The 24,734-nt window shown below is 50.7% G+C and overlaps 1 long non-coding RNA gene across 1 annotated transcript; it reads right to left on the bottom strand.

The window, feature by feature from the left end:
* Nucleotides 1-5,791: 5,791 nt before the first annotated feature.
* LOC309584238 lies at nucleotides 5,792-20,027 on the bottom strand. The gene is made up of 4 exons (XR_014227210.1): nucleotides 19,917-20,027; nucleotides 19,348-19,455; nucleotides 18,419-18,990; nucleotides 5,792-6,412 (listed from the first exon to the last, which is right to left on the bottom strand). It is a non-coding gene; the product is annotated as an uncharacterized lncRNA (long non-coding RNA).
* Nucleotides 20,028-24,734: the final 4,707 nt, after the last annotated feature.

The following is a 24,734-nucleotide window of genomic DNA, read 5'->3' on the forward strand; positions in this document are numbered from 1 at the left end:
ATCCCCTGCGTTGGGAGATGTTGGGCTCAATCTGGTGTGTCTGGAGTTTTTAAACTCCTCTATTTACTCTGAGGTTGGAATCCATCTGGTTAGTGTCTCGGAGGGATTGGCTGAGTTCCCAGAGCCATATGAGGCCTTGCCACCTCGGCCTGCTTGGGATGATGCATCAGTTTGGGCATGATTGAGGAGATATTGAGGAGCCCAAAACACCTGAGGCTCTCTCTGGGATCAGTGAGGTGGGACACCAGTTGGAACTCCTGTGGTGTCCGTCCCAGACAAAAATCCAGCTTGTCCACGCTGTTTTACCCAATATAATCAAATACTGGGGCTGACTGAACATCTAAAGAGGACCCATGGGCTGAAAAAGATCTTTTTTAAGTGCTCTAAATGTGGTAAATGAAATCTTAAATACCACAGTATTGCCTGTCATGTCCCACGGTGCAAGGGGAATGTGTGTGGGGCTCCGATGGGTGACTGGCTCTGTGAGGTATGCCAGAAGGGGTTCTCTACCAAGACTGGCCTGGGCCAGCACAAGAGGTTGATGCATCCTCTTGTGAGAAACTTGGAAAGGATTGCTTCCTCCCATCCTATAGAGTCATCTGTGAGAGCAGCCCATAAAAAGGTATGGACTGAGGAGGAAGAGGCTCCTCTGTCTCAGTTGGTGATGAAGTATGCCGGTAACAGAAACATCAGTAAGTTGATTGCGGAGCATATTCCATCTAAGACGGCAAAGCAGATAAATGACAAGAGACACCTTCTCATGAAAGGTCCCTCCAATGTGGTTCAATCTGAAATCAAAAGCGAGTCTAATGTTGAGAGAAAAGAGCTCCCCCAGGTCACTGAATTGCCGAGAGAGGGACAGCTGAAGCTCCACTATTGTGATGTCACCAGGAAAGGGTTATTGGCATGTAGATTTGCTAAGTGCCAGAGCGCCTTTGAGAAGATTTTGGATGGGCAAGTTCTGCAAGGGGTGGTGAATGATGCTTTTGAGAACTGTTTTGGTGGCCTGAGTAAGGCTCTGCCAGATTACAAAGGCGACCAGGGATCCACAGTCGCAAAGGTCCCATGGTCAGCAAGCATCCAGAATGACAGCTAATTGGATGCAAAAGAGAACAAGAAAGAAAGAGAGCTTAGTTACTAACTGGGCTCAGCTGCAGAAGTCACATCTCCCTGTGGTCCCGCTGGATGCCTGCAAGGGTAACTAAGTCGACTTCTGCCCCAGTGTGAGCGAGGGTGTAGCGGCTACCCCTCCCTACTGTTTGGACTCACCACCCAAATAGTAGCCTCATGATTCGGTGTCACACAACTCATACGAGTCATGACATGAGCTGCTGACCCTTTGCCCAGGGGGTGGTGATCTGGATAAAGTCGGGCAGCTGCTCAAGGGGTAGCGCTGCCATGACTCTTGGAATCCCCCACTTTAGAGCAGGATATGCCAATCGCCTAGCCAGGGCCAGCTTGGTTGACCTCTGTGTTTTGAGGGAATCACATCAATCAAGCAACTGCACGCGCAAGGCCATCACTCTAATCCATCAGAACCTGGGTGTGTACGCCACTTGTTCCAACTACATGGGGGCAAGACTGGACCGGTTGCCGTATTCTGCCACCTGGATGCTCTGCACTGATTGCAACCCAGTGGCACCGAGTGCTGGAGACATGGTCTTGTACCAGAGCCCATCCATGCATACAGCTATACCCCAGACCGTTGGAAAGGGCATGCGCATCATGCCGTACAGGGCCACGTCCCTGGTAGTGCATGGCTATGCCCCGATCTGTGACCGATTAAGACTTCAAACCCTGATTGGGAAACTCGTTTTGCTGCATGCTGCAAGGTGTGTACCATGACGTCATCCATTTACCACCTCAATCTTGGGCCAAAATTTACTGATTTTGACCAAGGTGGACAGGCTACCTTCATTAAAGCCAGGAAAGTGTGTATTGTGATATGCTCAATAAATGGGAGCAGAGTTACTAACTGGGCTCAGCTGTGGAAGCCGCACCTTCTCAAGGCCCCGCCAGATACCCTTAGTGGTATCTAAGTTGGCTTCTGCCCCAGTGTGAGCGAGGGTGTACCCCTCCCTATTACTTGGACTCACCCCCCAGTGACAGCTTCACATCTTAGCTGAAACAAAATTGTTTGGTAACAGCTCTTATTGCTGTTGCCCAGAGCCTAGTCCATGGACTTGTGTTGGACACGGCAGTGTGGGAGAGAGCCTGCTGTCAACTTTGACTACCCTCACTTGGACTGACATCTATCTTTGACTGGTTTTGGAACAATGGTACAATCAATGAGATTGCTCTACGTATCAACGGCCACTCTGACTGACCCCTTAGATCTGAGGGTCAATACAGCTGATATTGTTACCTTTAACTGATACCTTTACCCTCCACACTGGCAGCTGAGAACCTCAATTTAGTATGTTTGGAGTTTGTTAATTCCACGATTGACTATGACAGTCATTGGGGAATTTGGGAGAGGTTTGCCAAGTACCCTGAGGCATATGAAGCCTTACCAAATAGGTCCACCCGGGATGGAGAAACTGAGTGCGTGCTTAAAGATCACAGAGACAAGGATGAGCCTGAAACATCTGCAGCTCTCCCTGGGACAAGCTCAGGCACGATACCGATCGATACACACGTGGTATCTGTTCCTGACAAAAATCCATCCTGTCCATCCTGTGATACCCGATTCAATTGGATGCTGGGGCTGACTGACCATCTAAAGAGAACCCACAGGAAAAGAAAGATCATCTTTAAGTGTCTCAAATGTGGTAAGGAAATCCAAAGTACCATGTTGGGGTGGGTCAGCCTGCTCTCAGGCTGAAACCATCAAATGTCAGTCACCAGAAGAGATCACTGAGGTCTAGGTTACCTCCCCCTGGGTGGCTCCCAATCCTAAATTACCTCCCCCTGTTCCAGAAAGTTCTCCCTTTTTTAGTTATTAATTGGTTCCCTGTTATGACTCCTGCCTCCCTGTTTTCCCCATTTGTTCTGAAAAACTGTATCCTCCCCTCTACTTGTACCCCATTGGTTGTTTTCCCTTTCCCTGCCTTACTCCACCCCGCCATAAAGGGGACTAGCCCGCGTCTCCTCGGGGCTTTTGCTGGTCCCTGGTCCCTCCTGCAAATAAACCTGTTGGAACTCACACCAGAAGCCCCTCCCACCTTCTTTGCCTCCGGGCAAACACCAGCCTGATCATCGGCTGCCCGACGTGTTTCCTCTGAGGAGGAGCCAGCGCACGCACCCATCTCACGCCGATTCCACTGAGCCGTCCAGCGAGGACGCTGTGGAGGCCAACGCTGCGTCCCCTCTGCCCGAGGGCACGCCGGGGCTTGTGGTGACAAACCCCCAGTGGCGTTAGGTTGGCGCACCGAAAAGGGACGACACACACGTGCGTTCCTGCATCGTCCTCGCTGCCAGGAGGCTGCGAGTGTCAGTGATTAGGAGCTGCCGATGCCTCTCGCGGCAGCGCGCTCTGTTTTAAAAGCCGCACTCCGAGAGGAGGCTGCCAACTCCTGCCAGGAGAGCAGCCTGTCCCAGAGGATCCCACCGTGCCTTTTTGTTTCCAGGACCGGATGCCTGTGTCTTCTTGTGAGTATTCTTGTGATTCCTGGCCCCTGGGAAATTATTTTTAATTTCTCCTTTTTGCCGGTGGTGGGTGAAGTTGAGGCTGAGGTTTAAGATGGGAGCTAAGCTTTCCCAGCCTCAGCGGGAGGTTTATCTCCAGGTTGGGGAGTCCCTGAAGAATTGTGGGTTAAAGTTATCAAAGGGGTTTTTGAAAAGGTTTGTGAAGTGGCTGTTCTTTTATTTCCCCAGATGTCCCCTGCTAATTTGAAGTCAGCCACGTTTTGGCAATTTGTGGGGGACAAAATATTAGAATTAAACCAAAGGGGAGATCCCTCCGGAGAGAGGTTTCTCTACATGGTCTGGGCTTTGACAGATAAACACGAAGCTAATCAGAAAATAAAAGAAAAGCCCCAAATTCTCCCCAGTTCTTCCCAAGTCCCTCTTTCCCCCCCTCGCGTTCCTCATCCCACTACCCCTTCGTTGAAAAGACCGGGAGCTGTAAAATGCCCAGAGGCACAGGGCTGCCACCGTCTCCCTGACTCTCCTCAATCCTCTCAGCCGCCCTGCCAAAGTAGCTCTGGCCAGGCTGTTTCGGCTTCTACCCAAACCCTCTCTCCTATGCCCTCTTCCCCGGTTGTTCTCCCAAAAAGCAGTTCCCAGTTTTATTGCCCTGAAAATGATGGCGAAGGCTTTTCTTCGTCCACCGGTTTGTCCCCTTTCCCTGCTGTTCCTGCACTCCCCCAAAATCCTCTTGCCGCCCCTCCTCCTCGCCCTGTCCTGGCCCCGCCCCCTCCAAACATGAGGACTGTGAGCTCCTCCTTTGCGTCGGGTCCCGCCCCCTGCATCGGGAGTCCCCGCCCTTCCCGTGGCCACTCCTCTTTGTCCTCAGCCCCCACCTACTGGGAGGAGCCTTCTGGTTCCCGCGCCTCGTCTGCCGGTTCCCACGCTGTGGAAACCGGAACCGACGCCATCTTGAACCCGGAACCAGGAGCCTCCTCCGGTCCCTTCGCCGCTCCGGTTACTTATAACCGAGCTGGCGGCAACCCCATCTGGAAACCCTTGGACCCTGCTGGGCTCAAAGAACTTTGTAAAGCCCAGAAGGAGTTTGGGAGGGAGAGTCCATATTTCCGGAATCTCCTGCGGGCCACCCTCACTAATACAGTGTTGGTCCCAGCAGACCTCCAAAGCATTTTTTCCTGCTTGCTTTCTCCAGCCGAATTTGAGTTGTGGGATGATGGGTGGAGAAAGCAACTAAGAGAGGTCCTCCCAATCCTGTTGCAAGACCCTAATAACGCAGGGGTTTCCATGGACCACCTTACCGGTGAGGGGTTGCTTGCCAAGCCACAAGACCAGGCCCGAAACACCCCAGAGCTGGTCTTAAATGCTGTAAAACATGCAGTGGAGCAAGCATTTTTAATGATGCCCCCTAAATCGGCGCCTCTACTAAATTTTACTGAAATTCAGCAACTCCCAAATGAACCATTTATTGACTTAATTGACAAATTAAAATTAGTGGTGGAGAAGCAAGTGGAAGATACAAGAATTAGAGAAAGCATAATCACTCAAATAGCAAAAACTAATGCAAATGAACCTTGTAAGAGAGTGATTATGACCCTTCCACTTGATCCTCCACCAACATTAAAGCAGATGATTTGGCACTGCACAACCTTAGTTCCAATTGGCCAACCAAATTTAAAAATGAGGGGGAATGTGGTAGGAGCTGCGGGTGCTGCTGAGGCAACGGCACCTCAGGACAAGAGGATGACAAACAGAACCTGGACTTGTCACAGATGTGGCAAGCCAGGACATGTGGCCCGGAACTGTAGAGCTCCAGCCCCGATTAATCAAAGTTCCCGAGCTGTTTCCCCAGGGCAAGTAGCATCGCCCACTCCCATGGAGGTACGGCCAGGAAACTGAGGACCCAGCGCGGATCTGCAGCCCCGTGTGATCACATAAATAAAGAAGCCGCAACCAGAAAGACTGTGACTGCAGCCACTGCAACCACGATGGACTCTATCACACCTCAACGAGTCCTCGTGAGCTGCAAAGGACTGAAAGACTGCTGCTTGTTTGTTATAGGAGACACCATGCGTACACCACCAGAGATCTCAATAACACCAGAGATCGTCCAAGTAGGATCACAAGGACTCTTTACAATTAACATCCAATGTATTCACCCACCTTTCTTTCTTGCAGCTGGCCAGGTTCTTGCCCAGGCCATCCTCATGCCCAGAAGTTCACCAGATAACTACAACCCATCTGTCTTCTGGGCTGAGATGGTAGGGGAGGACAAGGCGATGCTAAGCGGCAAGATTTCATGCCATGGCTCGGACATCAGCCTAGCAAGGATGATGGACACGGGGGCAGATGTGATGGTCATCGCCTCCAACAACTGGCCGTCACATTGGGGGTTGCAACTGGCGGAAGGTATTGTTACGGGTGTGGGAGGATCTGTGGCTGCCCAGAGAAGCAGGATGCTTGTCCAGATTGAGGGTCCAGAGGGGCGGATTACAACAGTCCGTCCATTTGTTACTGACTCTGGGTTTACATTGTGGGGCAGGGATCTCATGTCTCAGTGGGGAGCCTAGGTTGAGATCCCATCTCAACCCTGGGATTTTTAGTAGGGGTCACTGTGGAGCGCCCCACCCAGAAATTGAATTGGCTCACCAATAAAAGGGTCTGGGTGGATCAGTGGCCTTTAAAAGGACACCAATTGAGAGCGCTCACTGCACTCGTGGAGGAGCAGCTGGGGAAGGGGAACATTGAGCCTTCCAACAGCGCTTGGAACTCCCCGGTCTTTGTGATCCGGAAGCCAGGGACAGACAAGTGGAGACTCCTTCACGACCTGCGGAAAATTAACGATGTCATTGAGGACATGGGACCCCTGCAGCCCGGAATGCCATCACCCTCTATGCTCCCTAGGCAGTGGAAGCTAGCAGTCATAGACATCAAGGACTGCTTCTTCCAGATCCCCCTGCATCCGGACGATGCACCCTGGTTTGCCTTCTCGGTGCCTTCCCTCAACCGAGAGGCTCCCATGCAGCGCTACCACTGGTGAGTTCTGCCGCAAGGCATGAAAAACTCGCCCACCATCTGCCAGTGGTATGTCGCTCGCACTCTGTCCCCTGTCCAGAAAAAGGCAGTTAGAGCTGTGATCCTACACTACATGGACGATGTTTTGGTGTGTACGCCCACGCAGCAGTACCTGGACTGGACTCTGGGGGAGGTAATCAGGGCTTTAGAGGCTGATGGATTCGAAATCCATCCCAAAAAGGTCCAGAAGACCTCACCTTTTAAATATCTAGGACTCAAAATTGAGGAGCAGACAGTGGTGCCCCAACCATTAAAGATCAATGATAACCCCAAGACTCTGCAGGAACTCCATCAATTCTGCAGATCCATCAACTGGGTGAGGCAGCTCCTGGGACTGACGACTGAGGACCTTGCCCCTCTGTTCAACCTGCTTTGTGGGAACGAGGATCTCAAATCCCCGAGGCAGTTGACAGAAGAGGCAAGAAACTCCCTCATCAAAGTCCAGGAGGCACTGTCATCTCGCCAAGCCCATCGTTATGCCCCAGGTCTGCCCTTTCAATTTATAGTGTTGGGGAAAATGCCATACCTCCATGGGCTGGTTTTCCAGTGGGACAAGGTGCTGAGGGATCCCCTTCTGATTATTGAGTGGGTTTTCCTCTCGCACCAGCCATCCAAAAGTATTACCACGCCACAGGAGCTCATGGCTCAGTTGGTGATAAAGGCTAGGTCTCGCCTCCGTACCCTTGTGGGGTGTGATTTCACATATGTTTACCTGCCACTAACAACCAATGCACTGGACCATCTCCTTCAAAACAACAATCATCTCCAATTTGCCTTTGATAGTTATTCGGGACAAATATCGGCTCACAACCCAAAACACAAATTGTTCAATTCGGCCTTTAAATTAATTCCAAAAGAAATTCAGAGTCGTGAACCCCTCAATGCCCTGACGATCTTTATGGATGGTTCTGGGGCATCTCACAAGTCTGTCATCGTTTGGAGGAATCCTTGCACTCAGAAGTGGGAGTCTGATGTGCAGGTGGTCGAAGGATCACTGTAGGTTGCGGAGCTTGCCACAGTGGTCAGAGCATTTGAGCGGTTCAACGAACCTTTTAATTTGGTAACAGATTCCGCATATGTAGCAGGAGTGGTGTCCAGAGCAGAAAGAGCATCACTCAGAGAGGTGGCAAATCCAAAAATCTATAAATTGCTTTCAAAGCTAATCCAAATTGCCTCCCACCGAAAGCAACCCTTTTACGTAATGCATGTGAGGTCACACACTGACCTGCCAGGATTTATTGCCGAAGGGAACAGGAGAGCAGATGCCCTAGCTATGCCCGTTGAGCTAGCGAATCTGCCTTAGAGATTCCAGCAAGCCCAGCTGAGCCATGCAATGTTCCATCAAAATGCTCCAGCTCTCGTCCGGATGTTCCACCTCACTAGAGACCAGGCGAAAGCCATTGTGGAGACATGCCCCAACTGCCAAAAACATCAGCTTCCATCACTAGGTCAGGGGGTTAACCCCCGAGGCCTAGGCAGTTGTGAGGTATGGCAAACAGATGTCACCCACTTCCCCCAATTTGGCTGCCGGAAATATATTCACGTTTCCGTGGATACTTTTTCTGGTGCAACCTTTGCCTCAGCCCACCGTGGAGAGAGGGCCAAAGATGTCATCAACCACCTAGTCCAGGCCTTCGCTGTGTTGGGGACACCAAATAAATTAAAAACTGACAATGGCCCTGCGTACACCTCTGCAGAGTTAAACAGATTCATGAGGGAGTGGGGTGTGAATCACATCACTGGCATCCCTCACTCACCCACAGGCCAAGCCATCGTGGAGAGGAAAGATCAGACACTAAAAAGACTGCTTGAACAACAAAAGGGTGGCAGTGAGATCGCTGCCCCCACCATAAGACTGTCCAAAGCGTTGTTCACTTTGAACTTTTTAAACTGTTCCTATGAGGAACCTGATCCTCCCATCATGAGACACTTCACAAACTCTGCCAAACATAAACTGACTGAGAGCCCTGAGGTTCTAATAAAGGACCCTGACACTTTACAGATATGTGGCCCATACCCCCTAGTCACCCAGGGTAGAGGCTACAGGTGTGTTTCAACCCCAGAAGGACCTAAATGACCTGGAAATGACCTAAATCCCTGGAAAGTGGATCAAACCTTTCTTAACAAAGACATCAAAACCAAAGCAGCCTGAAAACACAGTAGCAACTGCCTGGAAAAGGAGGAGAAACAAGACCTCCTGAATAAACAAGAAATTCTCCTCCCAGGCTGCAAAGACAAACATTCCCTTTCCCACCTTCTCTATTGTGTTTCCCTCCCCTAAGTGGCCCTTTGTTCTGAAAGAGGGGGAGTCCAAGGGAGCCATTGTTATTTAAGTTAATTGTATTTGTATTAATTTTATTTACGTTACACTGTCCCTAAAGTTATCTCCCATAACTGCGTGATGACATCCTACATGCTGCTGTCCCACCTGCTGCTGCAGCTCCTCCTGTACACTGGGAGCTCCAGTAGCCAGATCCCTTCAGTTATCAAGGACATTGTATGGGGTTTCCTTATGGAGTTGTTAATTTTATTAGCCCTTCCCATGTTTAAGTGTTTGGTTTTGAAATCCCTTAAGCCTTTCCCCTCATTTCAATGTAATAAAGAAGGGGGAGATGTTGGGGTGGGTCAGCCTGCTCTCGGGCTGAAACCATCAAATGTCAGTCACCAGAAGAGATCACTGAGGTCTAGGTTACCTCCCCCTGGGTGGCTCCCAATCCTAAATTACCTCCCCCTGTTCCAGAAAGTTCTCCCTTTTTTAGTTATTAATTGGTTCCCTGTTATGACTCCTGCCTCCCTGTTTTCCCCATTTGTTCTGAAAAACTGTATCCTCCCCTCTACTTGTACCCCATTGGTTGTTTTCCCTTTCCCTGCCTTACTCCACCCCGCCATAAAGGGGACTAGCCTGCGTCTCCTCGGGGCTTTTGCTGGTCCCTGGTCCCTCCTGCAAATAAACCTGTTGGAACTCACACCAGAAGCCCCTCCCACCTTCTTTGCCTCCGGGCAAACACCAGCCTGATCATCGGCTGCCCGACGTGTTTCCTCTGAGGAGGAGCCAGCGCACGCACCCATCTCACGCCGATTCCACTGAGCCGTCCAGCGAGGACGCTGTGGAGGCCAACGCTGCGTCCCCTCTGCCCGAGGGCACGCCGGGGCTTGTGGTGACAAGCCCCCAGTTGCGTTCGTACCACAGTATCTCCTGCCACTTCCCACAGTGCAAAGGAAATGTGGAAGTAGTCCCAAAGGGTGACTGGATCTGTGAAGTATGCCAGAAGGCCTTCTCTACCAAGATTGGCTTGGGACAGCACAAGAGGCTGGCGCATCCTCTTATAAGGAACCTGGAAGGAATTGCTGCCCCCCATCCAAAGGAAACATCGGTTAGAGGAGCCCACCAAAAGGTATGGACTGAGGAGGAAGAGGCTCTTCTGAGACAATTACTGATAAAGTATGATGGTAACATCAATAACTTAACTGCAGAGCATATTCCATCTAAAATGGCCAAGCAGGTATGTGATAAAAGATGTCTTCTAAAAGTTCCCTCTAAAGCTGTTCAACCTGATATAGATGGCTAATGGTCCTAATGTGGGGAGAGGAGAACATCCCCCATCTCCCAAATTGCTGATAGAGGGACTGCTATGGCTCCATTATTCATGGGCCTTGAATCCTTCCCTTCACAGAAGGAAGCAGATAACACCACTTGTAAAGCCCTGATTATTGAGAAAGAAGTGGAAAAGAATATCAAAGAGATGAGGAGGAACTCTGCTCCGGGGCCACACGGGATTACGTTGGGCCGTCTTGTCAAAATTCATCCCAGGTATTCCCTATTGATGGAGATCTTCAATTTATGGCTCGTAACCAGAACTCTTCCTGCTGCCCTGAATGAATGCTGGTCAATCTTGACCCCCAAGTCTATCGATATGGATAGGCTTAATGACATCAATAACTGGAGGCCTACCACCATTGCTTCTATGGTGTTTAGGTTATTCTCCAGGACTTTAACAGCAAGATTGACCAAAGCATGTCCCATAAACCCCAGACAAAGGGGATTTATACATGCAGCAGGATGTTCTGAGAATCTGAAGTTGTTACAACTTACTGTCAAACATGCAAAAAAGGAGCACAAAGAGTTTGGGATTGTTTTCGTGGACATTGTGAAAGCTTTTGACACCGTATATCATCAGCATATTATCATGAGTCTGATGCAGAGAGGGGTTGACCCCCACGTTAAACATCTTGTTGGCAAAATTTTACGGACATCGACACCAAAAAGGAAAAGACAAATCCTTTTAAGTGTCAAACAGGGCGATCCAATGTCACCCTTATTATTCAACCTGGTGCTTGGCCCTCTATTATGTAAATTGGAGAATCTTGGTGAAGGCAACTGTCAAGGAAGTTTCAAAGATACCCCCATGGCCTTCGCTGATAATTTAGTGTTATTGAATGACTCCTGGGAAGGTATGTGTACGAACATCAAGATCCTAGAGACCTTTTGCCATCTAACTGGTCTCAAGACACAGGGGGAGAAGTGTCATGGCTTTTACACCAAGCCAACTAAAGACTCTCCTTATACCATCAATGACTGTCCAGTATGGATGATAAATAGCATCCCCCTTAATATGATTGACCTTGGCCACTCTGAGAAATATCTTGGTTTACAGATTGATCCCTGGACTGGTATAGCAGATACAGGTTTATCCAAAACACCAGAAATTAGCTCTGTCGGATTGCTGACACACCACTAAAGCCTCTTCAGAAAATCAAGATACTGAAAACTTACTAGTATCCAGAGATTGGTACACCTTGCCCACCACACCAAAGTAAAAGTTGGGCTCCTGGAATCCCCTGACTTGTTAATTCAATCTTTTGTCAAGGAATACCTTCATCTTGCACCAAACATCTGTGATGCTATCTTGTACTCGGATTGTAAAGATGGTGGTCTGGGTTTCTTCAAGTTGGTGGCGCTTCTTCCAAGTATACAAGCACGGAGATTGCATAGACATAAAGAGCTAAAGAGAATATCCCACCAATTTGGAAGCCTATTCCATTACCAGAAGGTATCCCTGCTGAGGGTGAAGATGCATCTGAACGGGAGGTTGCCGTTCCAAAGAACCACTGCCCAAGACCTTGTAACTGACAGAAACATGAATACAGTAAGTGGAAGCAACTGTTATTCCAAGGCCACGGTATTGAGAACTTTGAAAATGGTAATATCAGTAATTGGTGGATAGCAAGGTAGAGAGGAATACCTCACAGAAAATTGATAACTGCGCTACAACTGAGAGCCAATGCCTTCCCCATTTGAGGGTTCCTGGCCAGGGGTAGGCAAAATGAATGTGTGAAAACCTGTAGACATTGTGGCACTGGTAATGAAACACCAGCCCATATTATTGGGAATTGTCCAATACCTCAAGAGGTCAGGATTAAAAGACACAATTCCATCTGTGAGATGCTTAGCTGCGAGGCTAAAAAGAAGAATTGGACTGTATTCCACGAGCAGCGTATCAGAGATGAGAACAACGAGTTATACAAGCCAGATCTGATCTTTTTTAAAGGAGAGGCATTCGTGCTGGACATGATGGTCAAATACCAGCACTCCAACTCATCCTTGAAAGATGCTGCCAGTGAGAAGGTCAAGAAATATTAGCAACTTCACAGACAAGTTCAAGATCTTAAAAATGCAGCAGACATTGAATTCATGGGCTTTCCTGTAGGAGCGCAAGGAAAGTGGTACGAGAAAAACTCTGAGTTGCTACTGGCCCTAGGTTTCTCTAAGAAGAGGCAAGAGAAGACTGCCTGGGCCCTGGCATCCACAGCGCTCCTCTCTTCCACTGACATCGTTCATATGTTTGCGAGCAAAGCTCAATCGTTTCTGTTGATGGAACATGGAACATAAATACGGCTGAATGGCATTGCTGGACAGTGCGTAGGACACATGAGAACAATACAATTCTGCCAATTGTCCTGTGTCGCCCACTGCCCGTATTTGGGATAAATTTAACGATCTGGACCAGGTGGATGGGCCACCTATACTTAACCCAGAAAAGAAACGTATAATCATATATGTGAAAGGAATGGGAGGGATTTATCTCTACAAACAAACTGTGGGTCTGCTGGTGGATAAAGCCAGATATTGAGAGATGGGAGGAACCATAAATTCCATAGGAATTCCACTGATTGACACAAACTGTTACTCACCCAAGGCTGTGCTAAATCCCTGGATTTAGAGAAAAAGAACAGAGACACAAGGAAAAGAAAAGGGGGGGTATACATTAGAATGGGGTCTGTATTAGGTGATTCGGGAGGTCTGTACCTCTCAAGTACCTCAGCCAATGGGGAAAGAGAGAGGGAAATGTGGCTGGAAAATTAGGATAAAAAGGAGGCTGCGTCCTCTATCAGTCTGAGAGACCCATGGGAAATGCCCATGACCTCTCTCTTTATTCAAATAAAGTAACAGGACTCCTTTATCTCCTTTTTGGACATAAACCTCTGGTGTTTGTGGATTAATTTTCCTGACATATGTTTAGTAAGAAACCATGAAGGTGTTCCTGGAGTTAAGATCAAATGGAACAAGCGTATAAGAAACTGTGGACTCAAGATGGAGGAGACAGAGAAAAGATACTGTCAATTTGGGAGACCAAAACGGTGACTGAACCAATTGGCTTGTATAGTGCAGACATAACTTTGGAGTGGGAAGCACCGTCTTTAAAAAGCCAATTTCCTAAACCATGCAATTGGCAAAAAAATTGAATTCAATAAATGGACTAAGTTATTGTCCCAGGACTGCGGAATCACAAATTTTGAAGGAGATAAAATTAGCAATAATTGGCTGCAAAATAATAGACGCATACCTCACAGGAAGCTCCTTTCAGCATTACAGCTGAGAGAGAATGTCTACCCCATGAGAGAATTTTTAGCCAGGGGTAGACAGGACCAATACCTCAAGGCAAGCAGACACTGCAAGGCGGACAATGAAACTTGCACCCACATCATTGGCGACTGCCCAGTTACACAGGATGCTAGGATTAAGAGGCACAGTTACATCGGCGAGGTGCTGTCTGAAGAGGCGAAGAAGAAGGACGGGGTAGTGTTTCAGAAACCGCATATAAGCGATAACAACAAAGAGTTATATAAACCTAATCTGGTACTGGCAAAGGTCGCCCAGGCATTTGTCGTGGATGTGACAGTGCAGTAGGAATCAGCCAAAACATCGCCGGAAGAAGCCACTCCTGAGCAAGTGAACAAGTACAAACACCTGGAGAAAGAGGTATGAGAACTTACCAATGCAAAGGACGTTGTGTATGAGGGCGTAGTTACAAACTGGGCATCGCTGCAGAGGTCGCACCTCCTTGTGGTCCCACTGAAAACGCTGCGAAGGGTAATGAACCTGACCTCTGCCCCAGCAAGTTATTGTTGGAATCATCAGCCAACAATAGCCCCAAAATCAGTGAAACAAATTTAAGGTAAGAGCTGTGGAGCTTTTTACCCAAAACCTAGCCCACGGGTTTGTGCTGGCCAAAGATCAGCAAGTGGTTGGGGGTCCACCACCAATCTAATACTTCCTCTCCTTAATTTGCTACAAACTAAAATTCCGGATCCGTAAAATGGGGCCATCGATACGCTTATTCCAGGTATTGACCAGCACCCCGACCAGCCCTTCTGACTGGGTAGACTGGGGCCTAGCAATTTAAAACTAGACCCCTTGTCTAACACTGAAGGAGACCTGTTGTCTGCAAATTTACCATCTGCCCCCCAAGATTTGGTGGAAAATGAAAATGAACTGGTGGTGTTGGAGTTTTGTAACTAGGGAGTGTCTGAAACGAATGAATGTGTTCATTTTTCCACAAGTTGGGAGGGTTTGAACAGGCTGCCAGAGGTGTACAAACGTCTTACACCTCATCTGAGTGCGAGAGAAGACAGCTGTCTCCTGAAGACCAGCAAGTTGTTTGTACTTAACAATGGGGAAAAAAGCAGCGAGGAAAAGACAGAAAGCACATCAGAAACATCACCTCCCGAGCCAGAGAACAACACGCCAGCAAAATCCCCACCCGTCCCAGGGAACAGCGTGAATCGGACACCGGAGGACATTCCAACAGTGATGATTCCCGACAAAAATCCACCATGTCCATGCTGTGGAACCCGGGTGGACCATGTGTTGGGCTTAATTAAACACCTGAAAGGAGCCCACAGGAAAAGGAGGATTCGGTTTCAATGTGCTACATGAGGGAGGGAAAACAGTAACTATCAGTAACTACTGCTAGTCGTTTTCCTAAATGCAGGGCAACAGCTGAAACAGCTCCAGCAGGCCAGTGGATCTGTGAGGTTTGCAGCCGTGACTTCAAAACAGAAATTGGCCTGGGACAACACAAAAGATTGGCACACCCGATTGTCAGAAATCAGGAAAGGATTGTTGCTTCCCACCCGAATGAGACCTCTGCCCGAGGAGCTCACAAAAGGTGTTGAACCAAGGAGGAAGAACATCTGCTGCTAAGGTTAGAGGCTCAGTTTTGGCAAAACAAGAACATCAATAAACTCTTAGCCAAACACATTCCATCCAAGACAGCAAAGCAAATCAGTGACAAAAGGAGATTGCTGCCCCAGGAACCAGCTGTGGGCATGGGAACAGAACCTGGGATGAGTCATCACCCAGATAATGAGGAGGAACAGCTGGGGAACATCAACCAGCAGAGGGAGGGGCAGCTGCAGGCCCATTAGCAGAGAACTCTGGGTGAATGGCTTTCAGCTGGGAAACTCAACACCTTCCCACAGGCATTCCAGCAGTTACTTCATGGCCACGAGATGACATCACTGGTCAATGAGTCAGGGCAGGACTGCTTCGGGATGCCTCCATATGATAAGCCAGAGAAGAACATCAACCCAAGATAAGAACAAAAGGAAGACCCAGGAAAGAAACTCAAGAAGATCTGTCAGGGAGCAATCAAGAGAGGTAATTACCTGCACTTCCAGCGCCTGTTCCATCTAGATAGGGGGAAATTAGCCAAGATTACTCTGGATGATGTTGAATGTTTGTCCTGTGACATGCCACCCCAAGAAATTTATTCAGCATTTAAAGCCAGATGGGAAACACCTGGCAAGTTCAAGAGCCTTGGGAACTTCCAAATTAAAGCTGACAACAGCGCTTTCAGGGACTTTATTATGGCTAAAGAAATTGAGAAGAATGTGCAGGAAATTAGCAAAAATTCGGCTCCTGGTCCAGATGGGATTACCCTAAGGGACCTCAAGGAGATGTACCCCAAGTTCTCCCAGACCATGGAGATAGTCAACCTTTGGTTAACATCAGATAAAAATCCCAGACATGGTGAGGGGATGCAGGACTGTGTTAATACCAAAGTCAGCCAAACCGGATTGTTTAAAGGACACTGATAACTGGAGACCCATCACAATCGATTCCATCTCGTTAAGACTGTTCTCCAGAATAATGAGAGCAAGGTTGACTAAGGCATGCTCCCTCAACCCAAGGCAAAGTGGCTTTATAAGAGCAGCGGAATCCTCTGAAAACTGGAAACTCCTACGAACAATAATTCCATCTGCCAAAAGAGAATACAGACCGCTGGGTGTCGTATTCATGGGCATTGCTAAGGCTTTTGACACCGTGAGCCACCAGCACATTCTACATGGTCTGCAGCACAGGGAAGCGGACCCCCATGTCACCAGACTGGTGAGCAATATGTATGAGAACATCCATACCTATCATCACATTAAAACCTGTTCAGAAAATGGACATTCCAAACAAATAGACACCATCCCTACACTAATATACTTGGCAGACCACAAGGATGCAAAGCAGGGCTCCTTGAATCCCCTGACCTACAAATTCAATCGACTGTCAAGGAATGGCTACACTTCACACCATGCACACATGATGCCGTCCTGTACTCCAGCATGAAGGATGGAGGTTTGGGTATCACCAAACTGATGGGCCTCAATCCAAGTATACGGGCCCAAAGATTACGTCGACTTGCCCAATTGTCGGATGATGCCTTAAGATTGTTCCTGAAAGAAGAATGCTCCGATCAAATCTACAGGAAATTATGGATAACAGCTGGAGGAGATAAAGAAAAGATCCTGTCCATATGGGAGCCTAAACCTAAGACGGAACTGCTGGATGGTGCAGGTGATGACACAACATCAGAATGGGAAGTAGCTACTCCGAAAACTCAGTATCTGCGACCATGTAACCGGAGGAAACAGGAATTTACTAAAGGGAAACAGCTGGTATCCCAGGGCCCTAGTGTTACAAACTTTGAGGAGGGTAACATCAGCAATTTCTGGATCTTTAGATACAGAGGCATACCTGACAGAAAAGTAATAACAGCATTGCAGCTGAGAGCCAATTGTCTACACCACAAGAGAGTTCCTTCCTGGCAAGAGGAAGACAAGATCAGTGTGCCAAAAGCTGCAGGCACTGCAAGGCTGAAAATGAAACGTGCTCCCACATCATCAGAAACTGTGCAGTAACACAAAATGGCAGGATTAAAAGACACAACTACATCTGTGACATGTTGATCAACAAAGCTACAAAGGAGGATTGGACAGTGTTACAAGAGCCACATGTGAGGGATGACAACGGCAAAATGTACAAACCAGACCTGATCTTTGTAAGAGAAAAACAGGCATTGGTGATGGAGGTGACAATCAAATGTGAACGCACTGAAGCATCTTTACAGGAAGCTGCAACTGGAAAAGTGAGAAAATATCAACATCTTCATGAACACATTCAGGAACTCACCAATGCAGGAGATATCAAGTTTGGGGGCTTTCCCGCTGGAGAGTGGCGCAAGTGGTTCTATGGAACAAATGAGCTCCTAGAGGCCCTGGGTCTCTCCAAAACAAGGCGGGAGAAGACTGCCTGGGCCCTGGCCTCCAGAGCACTCCTCACCTCCGCTGATATTGTTCATATCTTTGCAAGCAAGACTGGCTCGGTTGCATAGAGTTGTTATTGCTTATGCTAATTAAAAAAAAAAAGTTAAATCCTGATGGTACATAAGGACAGTGGGAATGACACAATTCTTCCAAGGATGTAGCATTGTGTTTCACCCACTTTTGAGACAAAATTCTACTGATTTGGACCATGGTGGATGGGCCACTTATACTTAACCCAGAAAAGGAACATATATGAAAATAAATGCTCAGTAAATAGCCAAATGCCTCATCATCTAATTAGTGATGTGAATGAATGGATCAATGAGATTCCCACTGTCCCTACTTACTATCCAGAGAAACCACAGCCAAGGGAACAGGCTTGGCAGAAGCAACACGGAAAGAAGACCCTGTTGAGCTTGACTCTGCTCTGGCGCTCTGACGAGACATGAGAGGTGTGGAATAAGTGGGAGGCGTGGTGCACACTTGGCAGTGTTGGGTGACCCGCCCACTGGTGTCCCAGCCATCGGTGAAATACCACTACTCTGATTGTTCTGGTGAGCACACCTGGCCTCCTGGGTAGAGGAGGGAAGGCTCCCCATGCCGGCAGCAGTCAGACCGTGTCTGAGACCCCAGTGGGGAGACCTGGCCTTCCGTGACCACACTTGGCATGCTGGGGACACGGGGTACACCTGGTCCCCTGTTCCAGTGGGGAGATGTGGCATCTCATCCCAGTGGAGGGCACACCTGCTTCCTGTGACCAGACTTGGCCAGTGGGAGACAGGAGTGTTTCCCAGGCCTGGGTACCGCTGTGGTCCCTGCTGACTCAGTGCCTGAGCAGGTCCCAGTGAGCCCTAGCACATGTTCCTCCCCCCACCCTTACCTCCCTGAACCACCAGCCCATGGTGACATCAGAGTTGTCTCCAGCCTGCTCAAAAGTAGAGAGATCACAGACAGGCACCCACGCTGACATCTCAAGTCTCTCTGGGCTGCTAAAGAGAAGTGAGGTCACAGGGCCTCCATGGTGACATGCCAGGGCTCTTAAATCTTCCACAGACTTGAGAGGTCACGGACAGTCACAGTGGCTGCATGGTGAGAACACTACAGTCTCTAGGTGCTCAGGAGCCCATTTGGCACAGGCACTCACTGAGGTTCTGTGGTGACATCCCAGTGGTCTCTATGCTCCTAAAGAACACTGAGGTCACAGGCAATCCCAGGGGTTCCATGGCGACATCCCAGGAGTCTCCCATCTGCCAAACTGCACTGACTTCACACGCTGTCACAGGGTCTCAATGGCAACGTAACAGGTGTCTCCAGGCTGCTGAGCAGATGTGATGTCACAGGCTCTCACAGGGGTTCCACAGTGACATCCTAGGTGTCTCCATGCTGCTGAAAAGCTGTAATGTCACAGGCACTCACAGCGGCTCTACGGTGACATTCTGAGGGTGTCGAAGGCTGCAAAAGAGCCATGAGGTCACACGCTGTTACAGGGACTCCATAGGGACATCCCCCCAGGTGTCTCCAGGCTGCTAAAAAGGTTCTTCCTCACAGACACCCAGAAGTGTTCCATTGTGACATCCCAGTGCTCCTAAAGAACACTGAGGTCACAGGCAATGACAGCAGCTTTGTACTGACATCCCACGTGTCTCTAGGCTGCTAAAGAGCTCTGACGTCACCGGCAGTGACAACGGCTCCATGGGGACATGCCAGGTTTCTCTAAACTGCTGAAGAGCAGTCAGGTCAAAGGCCCTCCCAAGGCTTCCATCCTCACATTCCAAAGGGAGCCAGGTTTTTAAAGAGCCCTGAGCTCACCTGCACTCACACGGCTTCCATGGTGACATCGCAGGGCTCTCTGGGCCTTCTAAGGAGCCCTGACAGTGACAGACGCTCCACGGTCACATCCTAGAAGACTCTGGGCTGCTAAAGACAGGTCAGGAGCAGTCACAGGCACTCCATGGTGACATCCCAAGGCTCTTTAATCTCCCTCCTCTCTCTGTCACCGCCACCACCGCCACCACCCCTCTCCTGCGCCTCACCACTCCGCGCTGCTCCCGGGGAGAGAAGGAGGGAGTCTTTAGGAGCCGCCGGAGTTCCTGCCTCCCGCCCCGCCCCCGGACAGGCAGCAGCGTGAGCTCTCTAAGCCCGGGGCCCGGGTCTCTAAACCCGCCGTGCCCCTGCCCCGCCTCCCGCCTTCATTTCTGCATCGCTCCGTCGCCCCGCTGCGCTCCTGCTCGCCCCCGCCGCGGGATGAAGAAGAAGCGGGGGACCGTGGGAAAAACGCCGTAAAACCAAAAGACTCCAAGCGACCCAGCCAGAAATCTTTTCGCAAAGAGACGCCGCGCAGCCCCCCGCCACCACCCGCAGCCCGTGCCCAGCCTCACCCGTGCCCGGCTTCCCCTGCTCGCCCAACGCGCCCGCTGCCCCCGCGCAGCCTCCTCCTCTCCCGGCCGCCGCCGCCGCCAGCCGCGCCTGGGACCCCGGGCGGCGGCGGGAAAAGCCTTTCCCGTGCTGCTCCGCGCCACCGCCGAGCCTGAGCGGGGAGGGCGGGGCGGCCTGGGCCGCGCGCGGGCCCTGCGAGGCGGCGCGGGGAGCGAGGGGAAAACAGAAGGAAGGAAAGAAATGCAGAAGGAAAAGCGGCCTGGGCTGGTGCAAAAGGGAAACAACCAACTACCACGCTCCCCTCTAAGACCCCTCCCCATACCCGCACCTCCGCCTCCCGCGCCGAAAAATAAACCACCCCGCAACAGAAACACAAAATTACCTCCTCTCACCTCGCGGAACCAAAGCCGAAAGCCGGCCAAGGGCGCCCGGCCCTGCGCTCTCGCGGCGGGCGGGGGAACTCGCGCCGGGGCCGGTGGCTTGGGGCCGGGCTCGGCCGCCCCGACGCGATCCCCGCCGGCCGGGCTGTGTGTGGGGGCCGTGTGGGCTCTGGGGCAGCGGGGCCGTGGCGGCGCAGGCGGAGCGAAGGTGCTGATAGTGAGGCAAAACATTTGCAGAGAAGCTGCTAAAGTGCCCTGAAGGCCTCTGCCAGCCAGTCAATCCCTTTAGACTGTAAAAGTGCAGTCCTCTTTGCTAGGGTAGGTTCTTCTAAAATCTTCCTCCTTGGAGTATGTGGAGGTTCCTTCCTGGCAGTGACGCCCACCAAGGCTACTGCTGGAGGTGAAGAGAAAGAGAGCTGCCACGAGTGTTGGTGTGGGGAGTTACATCGAGCTCTACTTCATAACTGTTTCTCTTTGCTTGCTGAAAGATGACTGCTTCCCTACTGCTTTAATAGAGTGCACTCTATTGTGCTCTACTGTACACTGCCAGGAGCAGGTTTGGATTTTCTCCTGTGTAGTCAATAATTGCGATCGAGTCCTTTGTGTCAAATCATTTCTCCTACTGAATAATTTGTTTTCTATACATTGATCTGTTTTGCCATGTTCAAGTCCTGCTGGACAGAGTTACTGAAACCAGTGACAGTGTGAGGCCGGGCTTGGATGCAGCCGCCCCAGCCAGGCTCCTGTCTGTGAGAAGGAGCTGAGAAAGCCAGGGGTCCCTCTGTGCCCCTTGTGACTCGGTGGCCGTGCTGCTCTAGGAGCCTTTGTCTGAAGCTGCCACTGCAGCAGCGATGGAGATCCCCAAGGAGCTTGTGTCACTGCTGGTGACATCAGAGCTCTTGAGCAGCCTGAGAGCCCTGGGATCTCCCCATGGAGCCCCTGGGATTGCTGGTGACCTCAGTGTTCCTCTGAGCAGAGACCAGTGGGATGTCACACTGGCACCTCTGTGACTGTCTGTGACAAGAGACCTCTTTTTCAGCCTGCAGACCCCTAGAATGTCCCCGTGGAGCCCCTGTGAGATCCTGTGACATCAGGGCTCCTCAGCAGCCTAGAGACACCACTGATGTCACAACTGACATCCTGTCACAGCCTGTGAGCTCAGTCTGGTTTGGTAGATGGGAGACCCCTGGGATGTCCCCGTGGAGCCTCTGGGATTGCCCATGACCTTGGTGTTCTTTAGAAGCATGGAGAGCACCGGGAGGTCTTTCTGGAACCCTTTGTTTCAGTGCGTGTCTGAGCCAAATGGGCTCCATGGCACGTAGAGACCCCTCTGTTGTCCCCACGGAGCCCCTGTCAATGCCCGTGACCTCAGAAGTCTTTGGAGGATTAAGAGCCCTGTGATGACATGGGATGTCAGCACAGAGGGTCTGTGATCAGGTGTGATCTCATGGCTTGTGGTGGTGCATTCCCCTTCCCTCCCATTTTTCAGCCTCCCCATGATCTGAGAAATGCTGGTTAGGCCTTGGCCTTGACAAACTGCAGCTTGGCTGAGCTACTCTTGAGCTTATCAAAAACAACGTGCACTCCCAGCAACTGGTGCTGTCTAACGTGTTCCTGCTTTTTTTTAATTTTAACAGCCTTGGAAACTTTGTTTGTGCCTGAATGGTAAACACTGCGTGCAGGTGTGCATGTCCTCTCTGGAACGTGGGAGAGGGGCTGCTCTCCTGGATCTTTAAGTGCTTTAGAACTGTAAGTAAGTTATGCTTGTAAGTAAAGTTACTATAGAGGTATGGTGAATCCTGTATGGGTCCTGTTCTGAGGTGTCGGGTTTGAGTTCAGTTCTCAGTTAAGTGTTGTTTAAGTTGAAGTATGGTTGAGTCTAAAAGCTTTTCAGTGTTATTCCATTGCTAAATGGTTAAGTTTAACTTATAAGTTTAAATGTTGCTACCTTTTACTTAAGTGAAGTGCTGCTGAGCCTTTAGGCCATGTTCTTTTTATCCTTACTCTTTAGATCATCTTTACAAAGACATGCACACACTCACACACATGCACAGATGATTTTCATGGTATTTCATTTTGGATTGACTGACTCTGGATTTTGTTTGTTGCTTTTCCTCGCTGTGCCTTAACCGTCGTGTCAGGAGTAGAGTGAAGCTTGGCAAGGAACCTTGTCCTGCTGTGGCTTTGATATGAAATCTTTCTCTCCTGATAGCTTTCCCATGATTCTTTAAGTGATGTTAAAGTGCCTGTGCCATCCCATCTCTTTAGCAGCATGGTGACCCCAGGATGTCCCCATGGGGCCCCCATGGCAGCACGAGTCCTCATGGTTCTTTTGCAGCCTTTGAGACCCCTGGGATGTCCCTGTGGAGCCCCTGTGAGTGCCTGTGACATCCCAGCTGTTTGGCAAGATGGAACCTCCTGGAATGTCTCCAGGGGCCAAGTGTGAGTGCCTGTGACATCACTGCTCTCCAGCAGCAGGGAGCCCTCTGGAATGTCAGTGTAGATGGCCTGTGAGTTCCTGTGACATCGTGGCTCCTTAGCAGTGTGGAGATTGCTGGGATGTTACCCTGGAGGCCCTGGGATTGCCCTTCCCCTGCCTGTTCCTTAGGAACATAGAGAGCCCTGGGATGTCCCCATGGAACCCCGGGGAGTGCCAGTGCCAAAAGGGCTCCTTAGCACCTAGAGACACCTCTGGTTTTGCCACGGAGTCACTGTGAGTGGCCCTGCCCTCAGATGTCTTTGGAAGATGAAAGAGCCCCAGGATGACATGGGATGTCAGCATGGAGGGCCTGTGAGCAGAGAAAGCTGCCGATCGCAAGTGGGGCCAGGATGAAACCTTGTTGTGACTAAAGGCCAGCCCAGGGTGCCAAAGGAGCCCCCTGGAGCTGTGCTGGGCCGCAGCAGCGGTGAGCAGCAAAGTCCCTGTGAGTGGGGCCCCTGTGAGCTGGGAACTCTCCCGTTGGCTACATTTGGAAGTACCCTGCAAACACAACAGTGTCACTGGAACCCCCCAAACTGCTCAGGTGGGGACCCTGCAGGGACAGGAGTGTCACCAGGAGTGTCACCAGGACTGCCCCAGCACCCCCCACCCCCCCCAAATGGCTCTGGTGGAGACCCTGCAGGGACAGTAGTGTCACTGGGGCCCCCAAACAGGGACTGTGTGGGGACAAGAGTGTCACTGGGACCCCTTTCACCATGCTGTCCTGCAACTCTTGCCATCAGGACCATCACTGCTGTCTCAACTGGTTCACTCTCTACAGCTCCTGGAAAGGAGGTTGTAGTCAGGTAGGGCTGGTTCTCCCAGGCAACCACTGACAGAACGAGAGGACACAAGCTGTGCCAGGGGAAGTTTAAGCTGGACATTAGGAAAAAATTCTTCACTGAAAGAGTGATTGGGCACTGGAATGGGCTGCCCAGGGGGGTGGTAGAGTCACCGGTCCTGGCAGTGTATAAAAAAAGACTGGATGTGGCACTCAGTGCCATGGTTTAGTTGATAAGGTGGTGTTAGGTCATAGGTTGGACTTGATCTCAAAGGTCTTTTACAACCCAGTTAAATCTGTGATTCTGTGAGCTTTGGTGCCGCTGTAACTTTTCCTCTCCTGGAGGAGCCTCTTCCACAAGAGCACCTGGAGGAGGGGCCAGGGACAGCTCCATGTCAGCCCTGGGGCCAGCACCCTTGGGGGGGGTGGGATCAGGGGTGGGGGGTGCCCACCTTGGCGTTGCTGGACTGGGAGGTTGGGGAGGTCTCATTTTAGGGCTTCTGGCAGCCCCCCAGGGGGTCCTCTCATCTGGGTCTGGGGGGGACCAGAGTCAGCACACCCAGTACTCCCAGACCACCCCTCATCCCGTGGGAAACATCCCCCAAACGTGCCAAATCCTGCCAGGATCTGGTGCAGCCAAGCTTTGGGTAGGCAAAGGGGGGGCTCAGGGGGACAAAGGAGAAGGGGCCGAGGGGCTTATCCTGCTCCTGGTTCAGCACCCAGTGCTGGTGCCCAGTGCCAGTGTCCAGCCCCAGCACCCAGTGCCAGTGCCCAATGCCGATGCCCAGCCGCAGTGTCCAGCCTCACTGCCCAGTATTGGTGCCCAGTCCCAGTGTCCAGTCCCAGTGCCTGGTGCTGATATCCAGTGCCAGTGCCGAGTGCCAGCATCCAGCCTCAGTGCCCGTCCCCATTGTTCAGTCCAGCTGTCCAGTCCCCAGTGTCGGTGCTCAATACTGGTGGCCAGTCCCACTGCCCACAACCCAGCCTCAGTGTCCAGCCCCACTCCCCAGCCCCAGTCCCAGTTCCCAGGCCTGGTGCCACAATGCCAAGAACTGATCCAGGACAGTCCCCACCCCGGTCCCAGGTAGGTGCCAGCCCCACTGCCACACTGATACCAGGTGTGTGCCAGCTGTGTGCCAGTGTCACCCCCCACCCTGGGGGACACCTTGGGCAACCACCA

This window comes from Coloeus monedula (genome assembly GCF_965178545.1).
Source record: "Coloeus monedula genome assembly, chromosome: 38".
Classification (NCBI taxonomy): domain Eukaryota; kingdom Metazoa; phylum Chordata; class Aves; order Passeriformes; family Corvidae; genus Coloeus; species Coloeus monedula.